The sequence below is a fragment of the Lepisma saccharinum genome, chromosome 2 (genome assembly GCF_977018435.1).
Source record: "Lepisma saccharinum chromosome 2, izLepSacc3.1, whole genome shotgun sequence".
Classification (NCBI taxonomy): domain Eukaryota; kingdom Metazoa; phylum Arthropoda; class Insecta; order Zygentoma; family Lepismatidae; genus Lepisma; species Lepisma saccharinum.
This window is the reverse complement of record NC_139230.1, coordinates 139,078,863-139,106,023: the sequence shown is the minus strand read 5'-3', so window position 1 is coordinate 139,106,023 and position 27,161 is coordinate 139,078,863.

The window sequence follows — 27,161 nt, the reverse complement described above, 5'->3', positions numbered from 1 at the left end:
AATTAACAGTCTTCAACAGACTTTTTTAACAGTGAAAGCTTTTGTTATTCAAAATGTCCCCGATTCGCCCTTAATTGTCCTCCAGTGATAGTGATTGTAGATTTGGAATCTGTATGTCGAGACCTATCAGTAGAGCGTTGGATGTCGAGACCTATCAGTAAAGCGTTGGAAGGTAATCTACTATTGAAAATAAAGAAAAAGAAAACAGCCGAACCTAGAACGATGAAACCTAGTTCGACGGAAAAAGGACTTAATTCCGAGTCCGAAAAGCTATCGATCATCCTTCTAGCTCAATTAGGGACGGAGATATATCGATTTGAAATTTTCGCAAAAATTGAAAAATAATCGAAAACATAATCGAAGAAATAAGTGAAAAATAATCGAGAAATAATCCCAAGATAATCCAAAAATAATCGACAAGAGTTCAAAATTTGTTTTAAAAAATTGAAAATTTGTTTGAAAAAAGTTGAAATAAAATACCCTCAGCCACAATCCTCTTTGTCCCAAACCTCATGTATCAAAGGGTCCTTAGTTACGGCTCTGTTGTCGCCAGACCTCAAGTTTCAAGGGGCCCTCAGTTACTGGCCCTGTTTGGCCCCGGACCTCATGTTTCAAAGGGTCCTCAATTACGGTCATGTTTGCCTAAGAGTAAAACTAATTGTATATTCGGAATCTACACATACCCACTTTTAAAACTGTAGGCCCCTGTACTCATGTTTCAAAGAACCCCCAGTTCCGGTCCTGTTTGGACCCCCAGTAAAACGTACTGCAAATAAGCCCCTTTCACAGGCATGTTCTCCATTTCCAGTTATAAGTGTTTAACGGTGGGGAATTTGTGACAGGATGTAACAAGGAAATAGTGTTTCTATGAATAGGTCCTCTATCGCATTCCGAGCGGAAATCGTTATATGATAACGATAGCCGCTACTAATTAGTCTCCATCGAACAAATAAATCGGTTATCGCTGGCATACATAATCAGCAAGGAAGTTGCAGCCTGATATGCACGTGTTGGGACCTTTAGTGGAAAGTTTTCATTCTTCTATACACTCTTTACATGTACGGTGGTGTATTAATGGAAGGCGAGAATTTTGTAAGTATATTACATCTATTTATTTCAATACAATAATAACATTTACTTGTATTTAGAAACTGTTTTATTACTTCAACTCATTGTACAGGTTTTTCATATATATTTTTTTACATTTTGTTAAAATACTGGTACTTTAGTATAGGTTTATCGCAGTGGTGGCGATTAGGTTCCAAAAGCAGTTCACTTTTCCCTCGTAAATAAGGTTTAGCATAGTGCGGGGCGGAAATGGAGGGAAGGTTCCGATATATAGCATTTTTATTTGGGAACCCATTCCATTTTCTACAATATTAACAGTTTACTTTTCATTGGTAAATAAGGTTTAACATTGCGAGGAGCAAAGATGGGGGCGGATTTTTTTTTTTGGAACACATCTAATTTTCTACAATAATTAAACAGTTTCGGTTATCCAGCTAGACCCCACAATATCTACAGTCACGGACATTTTCAACTTGTAACAACTTGGTTATACAAGTGTTACAAGCCGAAAGTGTCCGTGACCGGCCAGAAAACTGAACAAACAGGTGTTAATGTATTAGTGATTGTTAGTTTATTCGTTCAGTTTTCTCTTTTTTAACATCTCCACCATCCGTTCCTCTAGCTCTTTCCCGTTCCTCCTGTTTTCTTCTTTTCTGCTCTTTCATTCCTTACACTTTTAAATAGTTCCATCAACTCGAAACAGATTCTTAACGATAAATACGAGAGTACATATTGGACTCTGCATGTTTTTTACAAAATCACCAAACACTGCCGCGTTTCTTTTTTTTTCAATAATGAAGCTGAATATTTTCACCAATGTGTCCACCTTCACTTCAAAATCTTTACACGTTTCTTCTAGTCGGCGCAATAAATCTTCGACCAACCCGTTTTCTTCGCAGAAATAGACGTAGCTGACTACATGCTATTCTACTTGTCGTGCGTGAACTTTGCTCCACAAATGTCTTATCTTCTGTTGCAGCCTCCGTCTCCTCTTTTACATCACCATACAGTAGACTGAACCCTAGTGGAAGTGTAGCCATCTGAAAATAGACTAAAAATATATTAGTTATGTATATATTTATATTTTACACAAACTGTAATCACTGTTATATATTAATTCACGCATATTTTCAGGAACGTAACATGCAGCAGGGGGAGGCTCTGCGAAATGCTTTTCATGAGTATCAACTCGGAGCAGAAGAAGGAGAGCAATTCGCGGAGCTCACCAGGGTTGTTAGGAGGTGCCTGGAGGAGCAGGCAGAAATCGATCGGCAGTACGAAAAGACGTTTGCCGTATTCGCGGTTCGGCGTAACCGAAATCAGCAAAGAATGGAAGACACTTTCCGTCAATATCGCCAAAGGTAATATTTTAATTTATTTATTATAACATTGTATATTTTGACATGGTCCGACAACCTATCGACTATCCTTGTAGCTCAATTAGGGACAGATATATCGATTTGAAATTTTCGCAGAAATCGAATAATAAAATCGAAAAAATAAAATCGAAAAATTAAAATCGAAAAAATAAAATCGAAAAATTAAAATCAAAAAATAAAATCGAAAAATTAAAATCAAAAAATTAAAATCGAAAAAATAAAATCGAAAAATTAAAATCGAAAAACTCGAAAAATCGAAAAAAGTTCAAAATGTTTTAAAAACGTTTAAAAAGTTTTTGAAGAAAATTCAAATAAAAGAACCTAAGTCACAATCCTGTTTGTCCCAGACATCACTTTTCAAAGTGCCCTTAGTTGCGGCTCTGTTCTCGCCAGACCGCAAGTTTCAAGGGGCCCTCAGTTACTGACCCTGTTTCCCGGACCTCATGTTTCAAAGGGTCCTCAGTTACGGTCCTGTTATCCCTAGAGTATTGTATATTCGGAATCTACACATACCCCACTTTCAAGGCTGTAGGCCTCCTGTACTCATGTTTCAAAGAACGCCCTGTTGCGGCCCTGTTAGGCCTCAGTAAAACTTACTGCAAATAAGCCCCGGTTAGTTAAATTGGTTTCACATGCATGTTCACCATTTTTCCGATTATATATGTCACATCCCACTTTTTCCTTTGTAGCCGATATCTACATGGAACAGAATATATTTTTTTAAATTATTATATATTGTTTTTAAGAATGGATCGACGCAATGTTCGTAGGGCCGACAAACCTGCTCCTACTGCTACCTCCTGCGGTCCTCAGGGGCTATGTTCGTCCTCCTCCTGCTCTGGAAGAGGAGGAAGATCCGCCCCTCATTAATTTAGTGCAGCGCGAGGAGGAGGAGGAGGGATATCTTACGCCTTCATTACCTCCACCTAGAGGAGAGGACCGGGAACAGCCAACCCCCCCCACCATAGGTTGTACATTCGCGATTTCCAAAATAAACCTCTGCTGCCATAGGTAATGTTTTTTTTTATTTTCTCACCTTTCAAGTTGTATCGTTTTCTGCTTCCGACGTGTCGGTCTCCTCTATGATATCCGGGAATTCACGATGCGGGTTTCTGTTGCCGAACTGCTCTTCCACTTTGCCGATGCTGGAAAGAAACAAATATTTTCGTTTAAGATTCTCGTGACCTGAAGGACGGTCGGAATATCCGACCATCTCTTCCAGATCTAATTCAGGACCTTTTATTCCTAGTGTCAGCCACGATACTACATTTTTACTTACCTCAGGGTACTTCACCTTCGATACCTGTTCGGATTTCAGACAGTAAGCAACTACTCTGATGATCTTTCGACGGTGATCCAATATCTGCTGCTCCAGGTGAAAGGCGCCTCTGCTGATTCTACAATGGAGATGGTGATTCTGGTAACAACACAATCCGTTAGCCCCTTATATATCTTCCTTCCGATCTACGTTATCAATACATTCCGTGCGCATTCGTTCGCGCAGAGCGTCCAACGCCCACGTGCCTCTCCTATCTTCTTCCTGTCCTGGTACACCATACACAGTCACCTCTCCCGAGAAACATACTCTTTTTGCTATACTTCTTTTCTTTACATCCATATTCTCAGACTTCATTCTTTCCTTTTGCTCTTCCTCCATCACATGCTTTTCGACAGAGACTCCTATCTCCTTTTATTCAACACCACAAGGATTCTTATCATACGCCTTCCACGAATTCTTATCTCAGCATTTCCGAACCACCGCACATAGCACTCAGCCAAAAATTTCGTAACCCTCTCCCTTAATCACCAGACTCATTAACAGCCGGAAACCCATATCTCCAGCCCGACAAACACGCCACACATATCACTCAACCGTTCCACGAATTCCATAACAACCGGAAATCCCTATCTCCAGCACAACAAACACGCCACACTCCTTCTTTTCCTTTTCAATTAACGACCGACAAAATGATAATACCAAGAAACCAACAGTCGCCGAATTTCCTCCCTCTCCCCACCACAATTTCATCAACGCCAATTACCATCCTATCTCCCTAATTAAACGCACATTCTTATCTTATTCACCCCTCCCAATTCTTAGAATTTCAAAATCATCAACGCCACACACAACGGGCTCAAACCGGAAACTTCCCATTGCCCACAGACTCAAAGAGGAAGTTGTGGTTGGTTATCTCTGGCATGTATAATCAGCAAAGAAGTTGCTTCCGTTCCGCTAATGACCAAACCCTACACAGAACTGATATGTATGTGTTGTGACCATCACTGCAGATTTTTCATTCTTCCGTAACGCCTCTACTGCTACAGTGTTGTATTGATGGAGGGAGAGAAATTTGTACGTATATTACATCTATTTATTTCGATACAATAACAACATTTACTTGTATGTACAAACTGTTTTATTACTTCAACTCATAGTGCCGTTTTTAGATATTTATTTACACATTAACAATCTCCTCCCAGAATTTCAGACTTATCAACGTCATCTCTTCTCAAACACAGGAAACACGTATCACAATTCCAAGAAAAAAACCGCCACCCAATTTCCCCCCAGATATTTCAAACACGTCCAAAACTACGCCCAAAACTTGTTCCGGCACGCAGAAAACCGTTACACACAATTCCAGCAATTTCAGACTCATCAAAACAAACGGAAACGCTCCCCCCAAAAATAACCGTCCATCTCATCAACGACCCGAAACCCATATCAATCCCTCATTAACAACAGGAAACCCGCAATCTCAATCTTATCAACAGCCTCAAACCACAAACGCCCCCGACCGGAAACACTTATCAATCTCCTCATTAACAACAGGAAACCCATATCGTTATGTCCCGCCACTTTTTTACAAACAACCAATCAAAACGCTCAAAAACACCACACTTGCTTGCCCACACACCTACATCATCATTTGATCTTTGATCGATCTTTTCCAATCAATTGATGTATCGGCCTAAATGCGGATACATAACTACTGCGTGTTCTGTGCATTATCACAGCGGCGCATCATCGGGCCAATTTTTTTGACACTACTGTCAACAGTGATGTGTACCAGGTATTGTTTCATGAATTTGTGAACCAGTTGGATGACGAGGAACTGACACTTGGCTGGTACCAGCAAGATGGGGCAACATGCCACACGTCTGACGCGAGTATGGTTGCGTTGGAAACATTTTTCCCTCACCGAGTCATTTCGAAAGGATTATGGCCCCCAAGGTCACCGGACTTGACCCCCTTGACTTTTTTCTGTGGGGTCACCTGAAAGGTATTGTGTACAACAACAAACCACGCACCAGCGACGAGTTACGTGAGAACATCCGCCTTGAAATCCAGGCAGTCACGCCGAATACTCTTACAGCAACATTCACGAACATGCAGCGCCGTGTTGAAGTGTGTATACAGGTGGGGGGAGGACACTTCCAGCACTTCTTGTCAAGTACCTTCATTTCTCAACCATAAAGGTATGTCATGTACAAATTTGGTTTCATGTCCTCTTTTATTAAGATGTTTATAATACTTTTTCCGATGTCCCTTACGAGTGGGACACCCTGTAGAACAACAAATAAGTTTACGTCTTCATAAGGAAACCTGTTTCAAATTATGTAAGAGATAAACAGTAATTGTTATTAGAAACTGTTATGGGAATTAGTGAACAAATTAAGGAAATAAGCGGGGGAACCAGATTTTATGAGAGAAGTTTATAACAAAGAATATGATTCAGTGCATGATATGTTATGAAATCTGAAAAAGGTTGAAGAATTTAAATATCTTAGGCACAAACGCAGAATTTAAGAACTTGAAAATGAGACAATGAAAACTCTGTCGTGTTCTGAACCGGGTCGAACATACACGACGATTCAGCGCACGGTCAATGGTCATGTTGACATAACATATTCTCAGGCAAATCGGGAAATCGAGAAAAGATTAAATGCACTGCAACAAGATCTTGATCAATTACAGTCGAACACGGGACTCAAGTCTCATGGGTCAGATTTAGAATCACTATTTCAGAATCTTGAGGCTAAAGTAAATGAACAGCACATCGGAAAAAACATTCATTCACTGAGTCACCCTTCTCAAATACACTTAGAAAAAGTGAGAGATAGAAACTATAGGAGAACCTATTATAATAACAGTAATCATAGAGCAAAGAATAGAAATACTTGGCATAACAACCACAATAATAATCTCAACACACAATCACAGCGCTCACATAGCGCAATGGTGGCAACCCTGGATCTCAGCGTTGGCACTTCTCATCTTCATCGCAGCGAACACTTTTGGAGCAACAACAGGGGTGCGAAGATTTAAGTAACCACAATAATCAGGTTCTTAATGCAAACCAGTCTAATTTTCGTAAGAAAAGAATCAATTTTAAACTAGTAAGACCTGCATATGAAGGGGACCTAGGTGCAGGGCATTCGGGGAAAACTCTAACGGTCTCTAGTAGAATTGGAATTAGATAAGACCTGACAATAGACCCTTTAATTGACATTAATGGGTTTTTTATATAGTATCGAGGGGTGACGCTATTGTTAATTAATCAAGTGAAACGTGTCGGGGGTGGAGGAGGAGATGTGTCATCAATGACTCAAACAGAAGTGTGAATTTGAAATTAATGGTTTTCCATAAGTGCACAAAATATATTATTATGTATTCCGTATTTACCCTAACCTAACCCTATTGTTGTATTTTATATATGCGTTTCTGCCGGATATGAGTCATGGGTGCTTGATGCACACGTGGGAGTTGGGAATTAATGGTTTTCCATTAATGTACAAAAGATACTATTATGGAGTTCGTTTTTTTACCCTAATCTAACACTATTGTTGTACTTTATAAATGTGTTTCAGCCGGATATGAGTCACAGATGATTTATACAGACGAGGGAGTTTGGAATTAATGGTTTTTCCATTAATGTACAAAAGGCAGTATTATGGAGTTCGTTTTCGGACTATTCTAACACTATTGTTGTACTTTATATATGTGTTTCAGCCGGATATGAGTCACGGATGATTTATTCAGTCGTGGTACTTGAAGTTAATGGTTTTTCCATTAACGTACAACCCATTTAATGGCGTCAGGCAAGGTTTCCAGGCGTCGATGACGTCATGTGGCGACGGTGCTGGAACATATTAGCTATAATTAAGGATCTGGATTTACCCGAATTCAACCGGTGCCGATGCGATCGGAGGTAGAAGATATTATAACACAATATATGGCGTTAGCCTATGTACGCTTTAAAGGCGAAGAAATTGAACAATGTAGCCTATATGAAAACGAAGTATACGGGCAGAATGCATGTTATTAATAATAATTGCTCTTAAAAAATTGAAGAATAACTTACAGCAAGAACCTGTTACGAGGTTGCATTCATCGTCACCCCAAACCGCGAACGATCATTGACGTGCGAGGAGAGAAACGACTCTATTGTTATGTTCCCCTTACGGGAGCTGAATGGAAGGCAGGTGCCGCCAATTTCTTTACACGCGTGTATTGATTTTCTTTGAGGTTCCCAATTTTATTTTGTGGAAGTAATTTACGCATTCTTTTTTTCTTCCGCCTTTTGTAACATTGCAAAGACTATTTGACCTAAAGTGTAAGGAATTTGGCTGAACTAGGAACAATTATTTCCAGTATCTACAGGTTAAAGTGGATGCGATCCACTATTTGCTCTTATTTCTAGGTTGCGAACCACGGACTTATATTATTGACTTATAAACATCAGGATTCACATAAAATTGACCACATTGTTACTGTTAGGGCCAATATTTCGCATTTTTTGTGTATTTTTACTCAGAAAACGCTATTTGAACGATTCAAGCTGGAGTTTGCATGGGAATTCAGACACACAAACTGTGTGTCTTTAACTTTAGCTGAAGTTTAGGTTTATTTTTTTTACTCTAATATCACAATTTCATCTATTCAGGCTACATTTTTATTAAATTTTGGACTCACAAGACATTTTTCAACTTTTAACTTGTTATTTTAAAAGTTTATTTCCATTTTTTTACTCTAATATCACAATTTCATCTATTCTGGCAGGAGTGTTTATTGCAGTTTAGACTTGCAAAGACATTTTTTCAACTTCTTTTAGTATTTTTTCTATTTATTTCCTTTTGTATCTTATATTTATTAATTTTTAACTTTGAGTTTTGTTTTTTATTTAAAAAAATTCTCTAATCACTAAGGAACAAGTACTTTTAACTAAAACTTTAGCCACAAACTTTATTATTACTATTATTATTATTATTATTATTGTTGTTTTTTTGTTTTGATGTAGTTGTTGAATCTTGTTGTTGTTAGGGTTTATTGACTTCCACTACGCTATTTTTGGTTTGCTTCATAGGAAAGTTTGTTTATTTTAGAGTTTCCTCGGTATTTTTTTACTGTTAGGTAGGGTAGGTAAAGTTTCCTAAATATATAAGTAGGGTTCCATATATTCTTGTTCTTGCATGTTTTTCATATGATGTGATCACCACAACTCTCCAACTGCCTTTACTGCATGTTTCCATTTTATTGAGGCTTAGTGATTCCTAGAGCCACTTTATGCATGAGAGAAAGCTTGAAAATTTCGATATCAGATAACCGTCAACCTTATGTCAGAGTATTTTCGAGTATAGCACTGAAGTCAAACAACCTAACTCAGATAACAAGCAGCAACAAGGATAAACAGAAACCAACATGGAATTCAGAAAGGGACATCGATAGCCACAGCCATAGCAAAAATAATAGGTAGTCAAACAAGCTAACTCAGATATGAACCAGCAACATACCTCAGATATCTAGCAGCAACAAGGCATAGAATAGAGTAAAACAGGGCATGCTTATGGAGAAACTCAACAACATAAGAATAGAAGGGACAGCCAAGGCTATTTACAGTACAGAATTATAATTACCCAAATAAGCTACATAATACATAGCACCTGCGAATAAGAAATTAACAACATCAGCAGTAACTACTTATACCTGCTAGAACTACTAAGCGACTATAGTTAATCAGAAAAATACATATTTTCACCAACTAATTTACCTCTACGTTAATAATACTGTACTAGCAGAATGCTAAGGCTTCAAAAGATAGCTCCCAGAACAAAGTATAGCGTGGAGTATAGGGTCACATGCAAATGATTATTTAAGGGAGCTTCGTAGATCAATAAGACAATAGTGATTATTCTAAGTATTGCAACTTGACCGAAAATAGGAAACCTACACAGGAACATCAACACAAGAAGGAAAGATACTTACTACCATTACAGCAGCCACTCAATATCACAAAAGACCATGTAAAATATTCTACAACAATCTGCTTCATAACATAAAAAACTGCTAAGTTCCCAAAAAGTATCCAATCAATGAAAGAAAACTGCATGAAAAGGGAGAACTCTCTACAGTCTCGCAGAATTATAGGAAAATAACAGCAAAACTTGGAAGCATACACACTCAATAATGCTCAATATGCATACACTTCACATGCAATCCCCTGCAAAAGGCACATCGCAGACTCTCATCTGAACTTGGACACCAAAAAACAGCACTTTGGGATTACTAATACTCATAAATACTACATTGCCTGCCCTTGTTTGAATAGCGACGGTGCAAACTTCATAGCAAAATATTGAAAAACGTCAGATGTATGTTCGTATAAGTGAGTAAATGTGTGTGTGCGTGGCGTGCGTGTGTATAAAAGAGAATATATATGTATTTACCAGAGTGTCGTCTTACATAAATTGATAAAAACAGCAATATAGAAGCTGATAGAAAATAGTAAAAAATAAGGTTTTTAACATGACAAAGTAATTAGTTTAGTTTGTTAAATATAAGAAACATAAGTTAATTAGAAGAATTATAAATGAAATGCACTAAATAAGTACAATTGTTTGGTTCGAAGGTAGTGAATATATCGAATTTGTGCAAAACTTTGCATTATAACCAGTGAATTAAACAACGTTTGCGTTAGAATAGCATAAAATAGCATACTTATTAGATTAATAACAAACTTTCCGATGCAGTAAAGTATTGACTAGGGCTGAATGATTCACTTACTGTAAAATATTAGTCTCAAATTGAAGTAAATAAAGTGTAAACAATACCATTTGTTTGTAAAATAGGGTTGTTAATTCCTCTGATATCAGAAATATGAACTTGTACACAGTAAATTTGAGAGTTTTGTCAATATTTGTCCTGACATGGATATAAGTGTAACTTGTTAAGCGTGCCAAATACAAAATATTTAAGAAACAGTACAGTATAACCTCAATTTTGAAAGCTAACAGTACTCTAGTGTTTCTACATAGGCGTCTGTAGTGGTAAAATATATCCAGTTCTTAAAATTTTTGGCCTTCCATTCATTCTCAGCGTCACCATTAGTCACAAAAGCAAAAAGCGAAATCTTGTGGTTCTTATAATTTCTACTTTTCATGCAATCACCTACACTATAGTACTATGTTTAGTGAATTTTGTCGTCTTCCTGATTGGTCTGTTAAAGTTAGTAATCAATAAAAATATACTAGCATAGAAAAATCCTGATATAGTTGGATTCTCAAAAGTATGTACAATCAGTGTTCTTGCTACATTTAGCACCTAATATAGTATAAATTGAAGTCTAGTTAGTGTTGGGCTGTAAAATGTTCTGGTACATGTAGTTACTTGAAATAGCTTATATTGGCTGTGTAACTGGTAAAGCACTCAAAAAAAATCAACTTCGTTTCGTCGTAGTACTCCCTGAAAGTGCTTCTTGCACGCTAATAAGGCACTGGCGTGTGTTCTTATGCCTGCTACACACCTCTGTAAAATTCATATTGACCAGTGATTAACCATTCAACATGCTGTAGAGCCTAAGCTTAAGCTTCAGTCAGTGGAATTTAGTCCTCACGGACATATAGTTATTGTAGAATAAAAAATAGAAGCCTCGAATAATACAGTATAACAGATACAAATAACCCCTGGTATTAATCAAACACTCAAAAAAAGTCAGTAATACTTGAAACGTACCCAGAATAAAAAACCTATAAGGGTAAATAGCATGGTAAGGAAAGTTTGGCAGGTGGACTTAAGAGACACGTAGTCATCTGCTAACATCGACTTGTCCTGTGATTTGTCATTATATTGTTAAATTGTTATATTTAAGGGAAGAAAGAAACAATATTAATAAACGTTCAGTTATAGTACTCTTGGTAAAGGGGTTTCAATGCTTAGAGACATAATAATTTTAGTTACAGTAAAAGTTTGGCCTCTTATAAGTGCAGAAAAGTACAAATATTAAAAATTTCGTACAGTTTATCTAGTTAGCAAAAGCAAAATAACAATAACTGCGCAACATACTTAAAAATTAAGCAAGTCGTGATATTCTAGTGGCCCATAATAAGTCTAAAATATACTCGAAAATACTCTGACATAAGGTTGACGGTTATCTGAGATCGAAATTTTCAAGCTTTCTCTCATGCATAAAGTGGCTCTAGGACGTGGTCGCGTCCTTTGAGTATAGTGGTATAAATTTTGGAAGCTAAACAAAAATATGAAATAGGTTTTGTTATACCAGTAAGTCCACGACCACTTCACATCAGCACTGGCCAAAAAAATAGAGCCACAAAAAAGGTTGGTTGTCAAAAAACTAGATCTGTACGAATATTCAAATACCCACAACCCTTTCCTCTTTTCTGCTCTATTCCACCATTTATTGCCACTGTGGTAAAATCACCATTCATTCCAAAACGATGACCACAGATATAATTGGCCCCCTTGCGCTGACTCCGAAATTAACGTGGATCACGAGCACCAATCCCCACCATACAATATACTTCCCAGATTATCTAATCGTCGAGATTTAATATTGGTTTCCGTGTTCGTGGTCATCTAGCCACGAAAACGGAAACGCTCTCAACATATATATCAAAAGCAAGGTGGAAAGCTAGTGAACGTAAAAATAAGAACCATTGGATACGTCAAAATTCATTTTTAGTGTCCATTTATTGTAACAAATTGTCACCCGGACAATTAGAAACATCTCCCCAACAATTTAACAAAAAAATCTCTCCCTATATAAGTAGTATAAAAACCCATACAACCAGGACCACTTACATGTGTACAAATGATGAGCTCATATAATTAAACAGCCCGATTTGCCCACACTTAAAATTATGCCAAGATGCCCTTATTCCCCAATTCTTCAAGTGTAATATGCTCTTAATTCTAAGAATTTTGAATCCTAGTGTACAAATGATGAGCCCCCTCAGATTGATTTGCCTACACTTATAAAAGGCACTTCTGTGAGATTGTTGTCCATAAATTTGTTAAAAATATGCCCCTCTTGATATTTTTTTTGCCCACACCTAAAACTAGGCCAAAACGTATTAACACACACACACACACACACACACACACACACACACACACACACACGCACACGCACATATTTACTTCTGGTTTAAGTTCAATTGGATACCAGGTTCAATTTGTTTATCTAATATTAAAACAATGTAATTCTTCTAGAATTGTTCTGTGACTCTCTCATTTCTTACATCATAAACATATGATTTTTCACCTATGAGAATAACACTACATATGGTGTCATCAGGTAATGCCTCATGGAATTCACAGATAATTTTAATATTTGTCCTATCATTAACCACAAGTTGTTTTCTTTTTGAAGTGTTGATTACAAACATGGGTCTCTGTGCTTTGAATTCATCTGGTGTGTAATACATGTCAGTATTGCCAGTAGTGACCCTTTTGTATGATGAAAATGCCTCATATAATTTGAGGAAATCATCCTTGGACATGTCTAAATTATAATTTTCTCTAGGAAATACCTCATTTCTGCCATTTTTAAGATATATGTTCTTGATGTTGCAGTTATCAAATTTACTTGAATTTTTTTCCTGATTATTGTGTCTTCCAGTCTGAAACAATACCACCACAAAATCCGGCATGTCGTATTGTATACTGGAGAATGAATTTGTAGCATCAAACTCATAATAAGTACCAGCGGCAGGCTTCTGTACACATTGATATGTATAAAATTGTAAAGGAATCTGCGGATTTTTTATTATATCTGCTTTGTATTTAAGAGCATAACTGGCCTCATATTCAACAACTGGGATTCTTAGCTCCATAGTCTGAATAATGCATTTGCTTTCATCAGGAAGGGTATTGGGCAGAGCTTCCCCTGTAGAGTTTAATGTGCTGTACCTCATCAAAGCATTATTATCATTTGCAGCTCTTCTAAATGTGATTCTTAAATCACCCTTCCACATAATATCTTTGTAATCTGAGAAGAATCCTGGCAACAGGCGCATGGGGAACAGCACTGTGTGGCTCTTAGATATAATTTTATCACCAGCCTCAAATCCACCTATTTTGTAGTAAGAAGCCTCGGTTTTGGATAATTTTAGTGTGGCCAAAGCTGTGGAGGTAATGCCGGGATAATCTATTCTGTTTATAACAACACCATGCTTTCTGATCTCAATTTCAGAGAACAGATGCGGCACAAAATTATCTACCAATCTTATATTTGAATTTGCCGGATAATCTGTTCCATCGAGCTTTACAACATCAAATTTGATGTATAGATCTGCTCTGTGGGGGTGTATAAAGCCATCCCCTACATCAAGATCAATCTCAATCTCTGTGTTGGGTTGATTTAAATTTGCAAATGTCCTCCTGTTTGGGGGGAATGATTGTAGCTCATAACTCTCAATATTTTCCATTTTTTTTTATGTATGTACTTTTATTTAAATATTAATCTCTATGATTGCAGTTGTTGTGGCTCCAGCAAAATCAACTAATTCTTCTTTTTCATTAGTGACCATCAATTCAATATTATCTATTCTGTTGTGGCACACAGGAAAATATAATGTTGGGGATGGAGTGTAGATGATTGGCTCCATAAATTCAGAATTAGGTTTGAATGTTGCAATGATGCCAGTTTGTTTGTGAGTGCCTATGCCATTTGATTTGGTGATCATACCCTCGGCCACATTACAGTGAATATTCAGAGTCTCTAAGGCTAAGAATTTAGGTATATTAATAGCAGTGTGTTTGATGGCCGCTTCAAGTTTTGTGTTGTTCTCAAAGCATAACAGCTCTCCTATAGTACCCAGATCCACTGTTTCTGTAGCAGATACAATCTCTACTCTGTGAGTGACAGAATTTTGACTTAATACTATACCTCTGGGTAATTGAGCATTTAGAGTGGACAGATTATACTGCCCTGGAGTGATGACAATTTTTTGATCCCCTACTGCAATTGTGTTGTTGTGGTGAGTAATATTAGGGATCAAGTACATGCCATAAAATGCTCTGAGAGCTATTGTTTTGGGATACACTATGTCATCATGCAATTTGAGTTTCAAATTTGAGTTTTATTTTATTAAATTTTCAGGTGGAACACCTCCAAATGAATCACACACAAATGCCTCATCTTTTAAATATTTAAGATAACAAATCCAGTGAGTGCCCTGATTTTTGTACTTATCCAAATTAACAATGCCACACTCTTTGTTGAGTGATTGTTCTGGTAAAGAATCAGACATGTACACACCTCTAAAATTTTTGATGCCCAGTGGCTTGATTAAAGCTTCAATATCTTGGTTTGTAAGCGGCTCTTGTTTTTTTTAAACTTATTCATGGCTCTCTTAACACCTTTGCCTTGTTTCTCCATGGCCAGGTTATGGCGCTTCAATTCATCTAATTCTGCCCTATTTTTCTTGGCATCTATTACTGTTTTTGCTATGGCAGCTGATCCCCCAGCCAAGCTCCCAACAGCCCCAAGTGCTGCTAAGATGGCCGGGGTAGTAAATATGAAACCCCCCACATGTGATTTTTTCCTGGATTGCTGTAATTTTTTTAATTGGGGGGTACTAAGCAACAATTTCATACCATGGCCCTTTGCAATACAAGAATTTTTTTTCTTGCGCTGCTTTTTGGTTAAAAGACTGTCAATAGTTTTAAGAGATTTAAGACCTGCATAAGGTATTTGATACATAACACCCTTGGCCTTCATTGTAGGTTTATTATATACATATTCACAGCCCCCACCCCAGTTTTTGTTTGGTGTTCATAGCTATGGTGGTCCCCAATGCTGCTATTTTCTCACTCAAAGAAGCATCTTTGCTTACAAATCTACCAAATGCAGCCTCTTCTAATTTCTTGTCTGCAACATGTCTCTTGTCAAGATCAGAATATGTGTTGTATGCTATGTCATGGTCTCTACAAGCAGCATCTAGGGGATTAACACCAGGATCACCTCTGTTTAATCTATGGTCCAATTTTGTGCCTGGACCACAATACTGATAGCCTGGAATGTGTAGTTCAAATGGCAGCTTGTTTATAATGTCATTAACCAACCCCCGGCCCTCAGAAATATTCCAAAATTTAGGTGGTAGAGTATTAATAATTTTTATAAGATATCCAATCCCCTTAGTGTCATTCACTATAAAATTAGACAATTTTGTGCTTATCATGTCCATAATTCCAACCCTTTCATTGTAAAAATTGTGGTTGCCAGCATTTTCCTCCCCAGCTATCAACAATAATCTATCTACAAGTTTCCTGACATCATCAACCCACACAAATTCTTTAGGCAGGGTGTTGTATTGTTTGATTCCACTGCCTGTTTTAATTTGTGACCATATGGGCTTGATTAAATTGTTGTATTTTGCTCCACTGCTAGACTTGACTCTTTTTTGTGTGGGATCATTGTTCTGGTATAGAGCATCTGATTTTATTAATATTTCTTTGTAATGTTCATAATCTTGATCTGTATAGCTGCCAGGCCTTTTCCTAGTCATCAGTTCCCACAATCCAGGTGTGCCAAGATACTTAACAAAAGCACCTTTTTCTCCAAGATGAGATTCTGAATATACAATTATATCATCTCCCATAAATGTTACTCTGAAATTGCCAATTCTATGTATGATGCTACCATCACGCTCTGTGTCAGCATATAAGCCAAAGACCTCATCTTTGTTGTCTTTAGGTGTGCTTAAATATTTTTGAGCAAGAAGACCCAATTCAATAGGATCCAGAGTAGCTTCAATTCTTCGAGGAGCAATAGGACTAGGTGTATGAATACTGGAAAGTGGGGTGATTGGATAATCTAATATGTTCCTTGCAGCTACAGGTACAAGCTCTGTGATCAAATTTTGATTTTGCTCTGTAACAGTTTTGATATTTTTACCTAATTCACTAATAGCATCAATTATAGGCTGTTCTGTTTGTTTGTGTTGTTCATAAATTCCTCGGTTCTGTGATTTCCATCCCTTAAATCTTTTTACAAGATAATCTCTTAATTTAAGATCATCAATGATTGGCCTTTTCATGGTTATTTATATATGTTTCAATGTCTAGAAAATTGTTGATTTTATTTCTGTATTTGCCACTATTGGGTTTTCTTGTCATATCAATTGTGACAAACCCATAACTGTCCTGGTTCCAGCACCTACTGCAAAACTTGGAAAAATCATTGTAGCTCAAGTCCCCACCTACATATTCATCATGTATGTGTTTGAGGTTGGTATGATCTTGATGAAACACACATATAAAATTGCTGTTGTCTCGGATCAGCTGCTTCGGAATTTTAGAAAAAGTCTGTGCAAGGTAGAAGCAATCAATGTTTTTGTGTCGGCCTTGTGTAAAGAAATTTCTAACCTTGTTTTGATTATCCAGTATAATGTCATCAAACACAACAACAGAATTATCGAGACATTCATGAAGTGGCTTAACATCTGATTCAAAAGTGGCTATATCCAATCCATCATATAGCTTCATCAACTGCTGATATTTTAATTGTTCCAAGCTCTTAGAGAAGACATACAAGTGCCTGATTTTCCAGTCTAACAAGTTGGGTGCCAATAAAAAATTATCAACCATTAGTGTAGTTTTACCACAAGCTGATGGCCCAACAATAAGACATCTAATATTATCAGGCAGCAACTTGCCATTTCTCTTAATCTGCTGTTCAGGTTCTGGCAGCCTCTTTATAACATCCCAGGTGTTCATAGTATCACTTTGTCTGCATCGATCCAGCTGTGTTCTGGGAGTACTAGCCATTTGACAAGTATCTTGCTGCCTTTTCTGCGGATGATTTTTTCTATGAGATATGTGTCAGGCTGTTTAGTTTTGTTGAGTTCTTCTTCATAGAATCTGCCTTTGAGAATTTCTCCTCGGTGATCTTTTATTATATATGTGTTAAGAGTCCCAGGTTTAACTTGAACCACTGTAAATAATTCAGTGCTCCAGTTTCTTGTAAAGCCTCTTTTGAATAAGTGCTTATGTTTGCTGATTCTTACTTGATCACCCACCCTGTATTTGGCCTTTCTTGTTGTTGGCTGGTATCTAGGATAATAAACAGTCCTGATCAATATTTGCTCATCAGATGAAGTTACTTCAGAGGGTTTCATGTTGATTGTGGAATGAACCGAGTTGTTATATTTATGTAGAAGTTCTGGAAGAATATTAAGCCATTTATAATTACCTTGAAGTGTAAATTGTTTATACATAAGATTTTTTAGGGTTTTGTTGAATCTCTCTACAATTGAGGCTTTGAGATCACTGTAACTCGAGTAATGTTTTATTGACTGGCTTTTAATAAATTGTTGGAACACAGAATTATAAAATTCTTTGCCATTATCTGTTTGCAAATAGCGCGGTGATCTTCCACTCTGATTGATGATTGTCCTGATGGCTTCCGTAACACATTTTCCAGTCTTGGATTTGAGTGGCACAGCCCAGGCAAATTTTGAAAATGTGTCTATTACAGTAAGTAGATACTTGTAGCCCTTGTTGATTTTGTCTAAGTTTTTCAGCTGTCCACTTGCCATCTCAATCAGGTCCCCTTGCCATAAATCATCTATGCCTTTTGTGACTACTGGCAGTCTCTTAAAATTATGTCTGGCTTGTCTGTGTAATTCATCAACAATAATTTGTCTAGACATAATATGAAAACAAGAATATTGCAACTATGGGGTGTTCAGCAGCTGATACTACAGGATTTTCTAAATATAATTTGTCCCCTATTTGTATTTTAAATTCCAGAGAGCCATCATCTTCAGCATAGGCTGTTTCTAATGTATTGGGGTCTGTAAAATCCTCTAACTCTACACTGGTGATTTTTGCTTTGTTATCAGCATTTGTTATTGATAAGGTAGGGTAGTGGTGTGCCTGTGGTTGAAGCCAATATATGATCTTGATTGGTCTCAGTGTGCCCCCAACAAAAAACTGGTAATAAAATTGTGCAGGAGACAGCATATATATTTTGCCACCTGGTGTAAATGGTGAATCATATTCTTTGTTGGGGATGCTGTACAATTCAAGAATTACTGTATGTTTTGGATTCTCAATTATGCCTGTTATTTCTTTTTCTGCTGTAAGCAATCTACTTGTTACAGATTCAAGGTGCTCATTGATGGTCCTAACAACATCATCATGGCCTGGCTTGATTTTTATGTCCACAACAAGTTTCTTGTATTGTTGCACAATTTCTTGTAGCTGGGTGGCAAAAACAGACAGAGCATTTGCTTGATTGGATTCCATGGTCCCTAGCTGTTGCTTGATATTAGCTACAATTTGTTGCAAATTTTCAATAACTGCCAATTTTGAATTTTGAGCAGTAAGATCATGGACCTGTCTTCTGATATCCTCAAACAGGGCATGCAGTTCATTAATATGTTGATTAGTTGGTAGAGTGGCCACTGTCTGAGTAAGTTGTTTGATCTCTGTCTGGATATTCTTGATATCTTCTGATTTCAATATCCTATTCACTGCCCTCTTAATATTTTTAAGTTCCTGTGATGTAGGCAGATTTGTTACAGTATTTTGCAGAGATTCAAGTGCCAATTTCACATTGTTTAATTCAGAAGCATCAGCCACATTTTGCATAGCATCTTGGAGCAGGGCTATATCAGCCTGAGAGGGTGTTGATTGTTGTAAAATTTCAAGCTTTGTTTGGATATCATCAATCAAGTGATGAAAATGAGATAGCTCAGATTCAGTGTTGAGGTTTTCAAGTTTTGTGATCTGTTGCTGGACATTAACAAGAGTATCTATAATACCGGGCAGGCGGGATTCTAGAGATTCTTGTATATTTGTCAAATCACTTTGCACTGCTGCTATTGTACCCTCAAGATGGGTTATGGTACTTTGAATTTTTCCAAAATCTTCATATGTTTCAAGTTGCAGCTTTATATTTGCAACACTCCGAGTTATTGCACTCAAAGCATCAGAAGATGGCAAATTGTTCATAAAATTTTCAAGTGTATCAAATTTTCTTTAACCTCGGCTATGGCATTGTTCAGAGGGTCCAGATTAGGTATTTGGAGTGATTGAATCTGTTCTTTTAGAGTGGAAATCACTAGATCAAAATCTTCTTGTGATTTTAAGCTTTTGACAATTGTTTGGAGCTGTGTCTGGATATTATTAATCTGTTCCTCCAATTGCTGTTTCAATTGCTCAGAGTTGGTGGCCTGGCTCTTAAATTTGGCTTGAAGAGCTGCTACAGCTTCTTCTAAATTTTGAAAATTATCTAATGTGGCCAGGTCAGTATATTTCTGAAGCAGCAATTTGAGTTCAGAATCAATTTTAAGAAGAGGGTCCATGCATTGTGATTGTAAATTTGTAATTTCTAATTGAAGACTGGCATTGAGTGTGGTTTGTAAAGCTTGTAAATCACTTCATAATTTCTTGACTCTGACATCAAGCATAAGAATCTCATCACTGTTATCTTCATGCCTTGTATGGCCAAATATATCATTAGGCATTTTTGTTTTAATGGTTATTTATTATTGAATATCTGATTCTTAATTCTATATAAAAAGGTATAAACTTGTCATTTGACCCAGGGACCTCAATATATAAGCAGTCACCAGCAGAAACAGTATATACAGTGCCAGAAATCATGTTTGAGTGCTTAATTCTATAAATATTTCTCCCTACTGAAATCTAGACATTACCCTCAGGGGTTGTAATAAATTGCAATTGACCACCTACAGGTAATTGGTAATGATTTAAATTATTGTTAAATATGTACAATGTTTTACCTGTTTCATCATCAACATCTGTAAATATGCTGTTCAGATGAATAATTAACAAAGCACTCAGTTTAGATATCATATCAGAAGAGGGTTGTGGTGTTGGCAGCTCCATAATAGCCTGTTTTTTGAACCCAAATAAGTTCATAGGCATGTTTATTTATTTCAAATCATGCTCTGTAATTGGGCATTGATTGCCACTTTTCAAATCACAATGACCCCATGGCAAAGTATGTATACCACATGACAAAATGCATCTCTTATCATCATGTGGGTCCAGAGCCACTTTTCTTACAATATTTGAAGTCAATAAGTGATCCACACTCTGAATTCTGGATTCTGATGTTCTGATTGTGCTACATGATTTGAGACAATTTTTGTAATCCTCAAATTCAAGCTCTTTGTCAACAGTTACTCTGCCAATGCCCTTGGCCTTTTTGGCAACAACACCACCACATGTTTCAAAACTGTACAACTTGGCCCTTAACCCAGCAAATGCCACAATAACATCACCAAGTGTCTCATCTTTTAACTTGCCAGGCACTTTTTTCTTGTGGTGTTTAATTTTTGAATGTTCAGTGGTATCAAAATATTTAAACAATTCAGGCTGTGCAATATCTTGATAAACATCTTCTGTTTGAATATCAAGAACAAAACTATCTGTGTCCATGTACATCAATTTTACACGATCCTTATAAAAGGGCTTCAACACATCAAAATACAATTTTAACATGTGTAATTTGGCCAATTCCAATATCACAGCCCCTACATAAATAGGCTTATCAAACTTGATCTTTGTTTTTTTCATGTTGAAAAGTGCCATATGCTCATCATAAATTCTTCTGTAATTGAAGTTGGGCTTTGCAATCAATTTTTTGCTCCGGCTGGGGTCAGTAATTATTTTAACATCAATGTGTTTTCTGACATTTTCAATTGTTTGGCCATACACAGAATTGACCATCAATTTAAACAAAGATTTATCAAATTGGCTCATTCCAGATGTTCGAAGCTCTGTGTTTGTATCAATATATGGCTTCAACCATGTTGAGTGCCTGAACCTCAAAACTTTTCCAACTTTGGTCACTTGAACACCATGATTCATCAGGAACTGGAGGTTTTTGTAATATATGACATAACCCTGTTTCGGCTCTAGAGTCATCATCAATTTCTTGTGTTTAGAGCCAGGTGAACACTTAACCTCAGGAATTGGGGGCAGATCAGAAAATTTGTTGTGTAAATTATCTGGAATTGTCAGATCAACCACTAAGAAGAGGCCATAGTTACTGTCATCAAAATCTTTAAGATCTTCAATATTGAAATTTTCAACCCACTCAAGCCCTGCATATGGCAGTTTATCCATCATAGCATAACCATAGAGGCTGTTTGCATCTACGTACAGTATATAATTTGATGGCAGTGCTGGATCATAATCAGGAATATATTTGTTATTTGCTCTGGCATATCTCTGAGAACATTGCACCATGCCTCCTCTTATACATTGTTCCATAAACAGATACATATCTTGATCCTGGATCAGATCCAATTGCATTTTAGTGTTCAAAAACATTGCAGACCATGCTAGGCCCGGAGCACTGTAAAAATACATTAGATCCAGCTTATAATTTTGCATGGAAGATTTTCTGAATGCCTGCAGTATATCAGCTAAGAGGGTCACATCAAGTTTTAAATAAGCCATGTGATAATCACCAAATGTCTGGCATTTTAAATTTTTCCACATCAACTGGGCATGGTGATAATCATCATCAGTGATTCCAGATCCTCTGATTTTGCTGTAAAACTGTTGTTTTGGTGGCAGAGCACACTCATCAAATTTAGAAAAATCTGTAACATAGTCATATGGATATACACCCTTCCGCCTAATTAATTTCAGGTCCTGATTTGGAAACAAAGCACATGTGATTTTGAATTGATCGTCAGATAATTGAGTGGCCAGTGTAGCCAGGCTAGCCGATAAAATTCTGTAGGAATCAAGAAATCTTAAGTGAATAGAAACACCATTAACTTTAATTATTTTGCTAATGGCAATATATTTCTCATCATTTTCAGCTAAAATATTTAAATTCTGCTTGTTAAACCCCTCGTACCTGATCAAATGATGAAAATCATAATTGGATGCACCATGGCAAAATATGGGGACCAATTTTGGTCTCTGGATCTGAATATTGCAGCTATTACACAGGGCCATTAAGAATTTACCATCTGTATGAGAATGGTGATGAACCTTGATATTTGCATCTGAAAATTCAGAATCACATACCGGGCATTTTTCTGCATTGTTGAAATCTTCAATCTGTTTCTCTGTTAAAGGCAACATGGGTTTTGATTTTAATAAAATATTAGATGCTATGTCATGGCACTCATTTTCTATTCTTTGTGCAAATTCTTTGATGGCATCTGCTCCCATGTATAAATATTCTTTACTAACCACACCACCCTGTACAACCACATAATAAAAGCTGGAAGGTTCATGTAATTGATATGATGTAATTGAAGATTCCTCAGGGTCTGGGCTGCAGAATGCAAGGGGTTTGAGATTTGATTCAAAATCACAGACTATATATGCTGGGTGTTCCAACAAGGCCTTAAACTTTTTGAATTTTGCATTTTCACTTGGCATTGGCATCACCATATGAACAGGTTTATGGTTGCCACAGTATTTCAGATGCTCAATTAACTTGTTTTTAGCAATTTCTGCATTCCTTTCACGAACCCCATTTATTATTTTTTCACCATCAAATACAGACAAACATCTTCTGCACAACTTGAATATTTTATGAGTTTTGTCTAGTTGTGTTCTGACTAAAGCTTCAAGACTGTGTATCAGAGTGTAATAATATGTGCCATCCCCTTCAATTAAGAGCAGATCAATCGGAATTGCAGATTCATCATCAAGTGTACTGATTCTGAGAGGATCTATCAAGCAATTGTCACGGCCAGTGGAACAAGTAAATACATTAATAGATAATTGTTTGCCATTGATATCCCGGGCCTTTTTTTCAAATTTTTCAATATTCTGAACAGACATTGGATATTCTAAACCCTCCATTGCTTCATCAAAATCATTTTCATGCTGTTTATAATAACTTATTCGCTCAGGATGCCTTGAAACTGGATACAAAGCAGCTAAAATACACCACAAAAAGCATTTCTGGTCATTATTTTTTATATTAACCACGGCTGTTTTGTTTTTGATATTGGCAGGTAAAGGCACATACGTGGAACCTTGTAATGGGCTGAATTCAGAAATATTAACATATAACTTGTGTGGAGATCCGCATAGGCTCCATCCAGACTCTTTTGCTGCAAATTCAGAGTGTTTAATATTTAATTGATCTATTAAACTGCTTATTATTTTGTCTGAATTTGCATTTGAATATACCGGTACAGTTTCTGTTATGTGGGGCTGTGTAAATTTTGTGCCATTTGGCTTCTCATATTGTGTAAACAATTTGAGAGACAGCTTATAAGAGCCATTTTGTGCATTTAGAATTGCCTGCACATCTGGATTTATACTGTTCAAAAAATTCTTAATACCACATATTGGCTCTGATACAAAACGGTGATCCCTTAATTGGCCGTTAAAACTGCTATGGATGGGTTCATAGCGTGGCTGCTTTGCCGGTCCAGCATTAACAGGTGTTTCATGCTTTCTTTTCAGACCAGATGTAGATGGTTGTGGGGGAAATGTTGATGACTGTACAGAACAAGAACCCACATGTCTATTGAAATATGCCTTGCTAAATATTTTATTGCATTTAGAACATATTTTTGTGGGAGTTCTGAATTTGCCTGGGTTACAATTCTTTTGGTGTCTGGCCCAATTGGGGCTGGATATATTCTTATTACACTGATTGCAATATTTTTGATTTGGCATTTTTGTTGTTGGTTTATTATATAAGATTTCCTGGGGTTCAATTCAAAATTTTGTACTTAATATATATATATATATATATATATTTTGTTCAGCTGTGTGCTTTGTTTATTTCTTGTGTATATTTAATATGTTAATATTGTTAATTTTTATCCTCGGTTTATTATATAAATTTTTTTGGGTTTTAAACCAAAACTCTATGCTTATTATGACAGGTTGTAAAGCCAATAGCCTACAAGTGGAAAAAGAGAATAAATATTGATCTACACTGACCTTCCGCAAATGCCTGCACAGACATGCATGTCCTAGAAAGGCAATGACCTAGCGCTGTGTTATGTATTGATTTTTGTACAACAGGCTGGGACAAATATAAGCCTGACTCTAAATATGAGTGGATTACAACAAACAAGCTGGATGCAACAAATATCAGATTTTTTATACAAAATATAAGCCCTTTTGTTCAATATACCAGAAATATATTTAATATGAATAATAAGAATTAAACCAAACAGGCCTGTAAGTATGAGAAGCACTGTAACAACACATCTGTTCTCCTCAGCCACTCTCACAATACTGGCTGATATGCAATGCAAAATCTCTTTATATACCCTAAGCACGGACCGCATTGAAAACATCTGAAACAATAAGCCAATCAGAATATAACACATCAACACATTATGTCATAACCAACCAATCAGAAAACAACACATGTCTAATAATTTGTTGCTTAATATTGGGTAATAATTTGTTGCAAAACATGATGCAATATAAATAAACCAGAAATAAGCCACAAATGGGCCACAAGTGGACCGGAAGTGGACCGGAAGTAGGCAAACCGGAAGTGGACCGGAAGTGAACCGGAAGTGAACCGGAATTGGACCGGAAGTGGACCGGAAGTGAACCGGAAGTAAATATGTGTGTGGGTGTATGTGGGTGGGTGGGTGTGTTAATACGTTTTGGCCTAGTTTAGGTGTGGGCAAAAAAAATATCAAGAGGGGCATATTTTTAACAAATTTATGGACAACAATCTCACAGAAGTGCCTTTTATAAGTGTAGGCAAATCAATCTGAGGGGGCCCATCATTTGTACACTAGGATTCAAAATTCTTAGAATTAAGAGCATATTACACTTGAAGAATTGGGGAATAAGGGCTTCTTGGCATAATTTTAAGTGTGGGCAAATCGGGCTGTTTAATTATATGAGCTCATCATTTGTACACTTGTAAGTGGTCCTGGTTGTATGGGTTTTTATACTACTTATATATATATATATAATTGTCTGTACAATATAATAAAACCCACGTGGAGAAATAAATAATTCCCTTTTATCCTACATGTCGTTAAAAATTATAACAATGAACACCCATTAAATAAATACAAAATCATGTTTATGGTTTAGGTGATCGGAATCCTATATCGACGAAATTCTCAACAATCAAGATATCCAATTTTTAATTGTACTACGTTTGGCATGGAATAAAATGCACTAAGTTCCAAAACACTAAATGGATAATTCAAAAAAGACTATTCCTGAAAATCGTTACTGAACTAAAAAAAAAAAATGACCGGTCAATTAACTTTAACATAAACCGAAATAAATTAAATTATTATACCCCGTTATTCCATGTCCAGACATCAGTCCAATGCCACAGTCAAATTCGTATGTCGATGCGGATCCGATCGCCCCCGCCCGTGACCAAGGGAGGAGAAGGAAGCTCCTTACTATACCAATGCCTCAGCTGCAACGACTGTTCTCTCGGGAGAAAACTTCGCCCGCAGGCGAAGCTTACCCCCTTTAGTTACAAAGTTCTCCGCTAGGGGAAACAGTGTTGCCAAATTTACCTTGCTCGAAGTCTAGAGCCGAGCGTCAGGAACACCATGACGCAAAACTCCTTGTTAGAATAACGAGGAGAATGTGGTGGAGCTTTTAAAATTATACGAGTTATAAGCAAACACCACAACCTCTCCCGACATCGAGAAAAATCAACACAGGCACCTTACAAAACAGTCATAAAAAAAACCGAGGCAACAATCCTAATAATTTACAAGCATAACAGCAATGACGAATAAAAAGTGGAAATACTAAACATCAAAGTTGCCCATAAATAGCATGAGTAGATATAATTTGTACGCAGATAGTACATCGCAAAATTCCCATAATTTTCCTGTTTTTGTCCTTTTGTTTGTTTAAATTTTTTTTACATTTGTTTTTTTTAACCCAATAGTAATTCCCATCAAAAGAAATGCGATATTTAAAATATACAAGCTGTTATCCCAACACAATATGAACACGAAAGCTCCATTATATTAAAGAAGCCCACAGAGATATATGAAATCTCACTCAAGTGATAAACATACACAGATATATATATACAAATATGATAAAAACATGACATGAATATACCTTTCCCCGAATGAAAAGATGAAAATAGCGAACCAGCGCTTTTAATATAAATACAAATCCATCCCTATGATGGATACTGGAGATTCAAAGTTCAAAAAAATGTGGAAATATTTGGGTACGCAAACAAGGCAAATAACCACTCAATCACACTTGACACCTTTTGCGGATGCAACCTGTAAAAAGAAAGGCTGTCCTGCCAAAGAAAGTTTCTGCTCAGTAACATCCTAATGTCAGAATCCTCTTCTAGCCAGGGTACAACCATAACCTCCAATCCAACAAACGCATTCCGTTTCATTCCATAAAGTTCTCATATCCACTTGGGGTCCGGATTCCATTTTTGTGAAACACACTTCTCCAAGGACATCAGAGTGCTT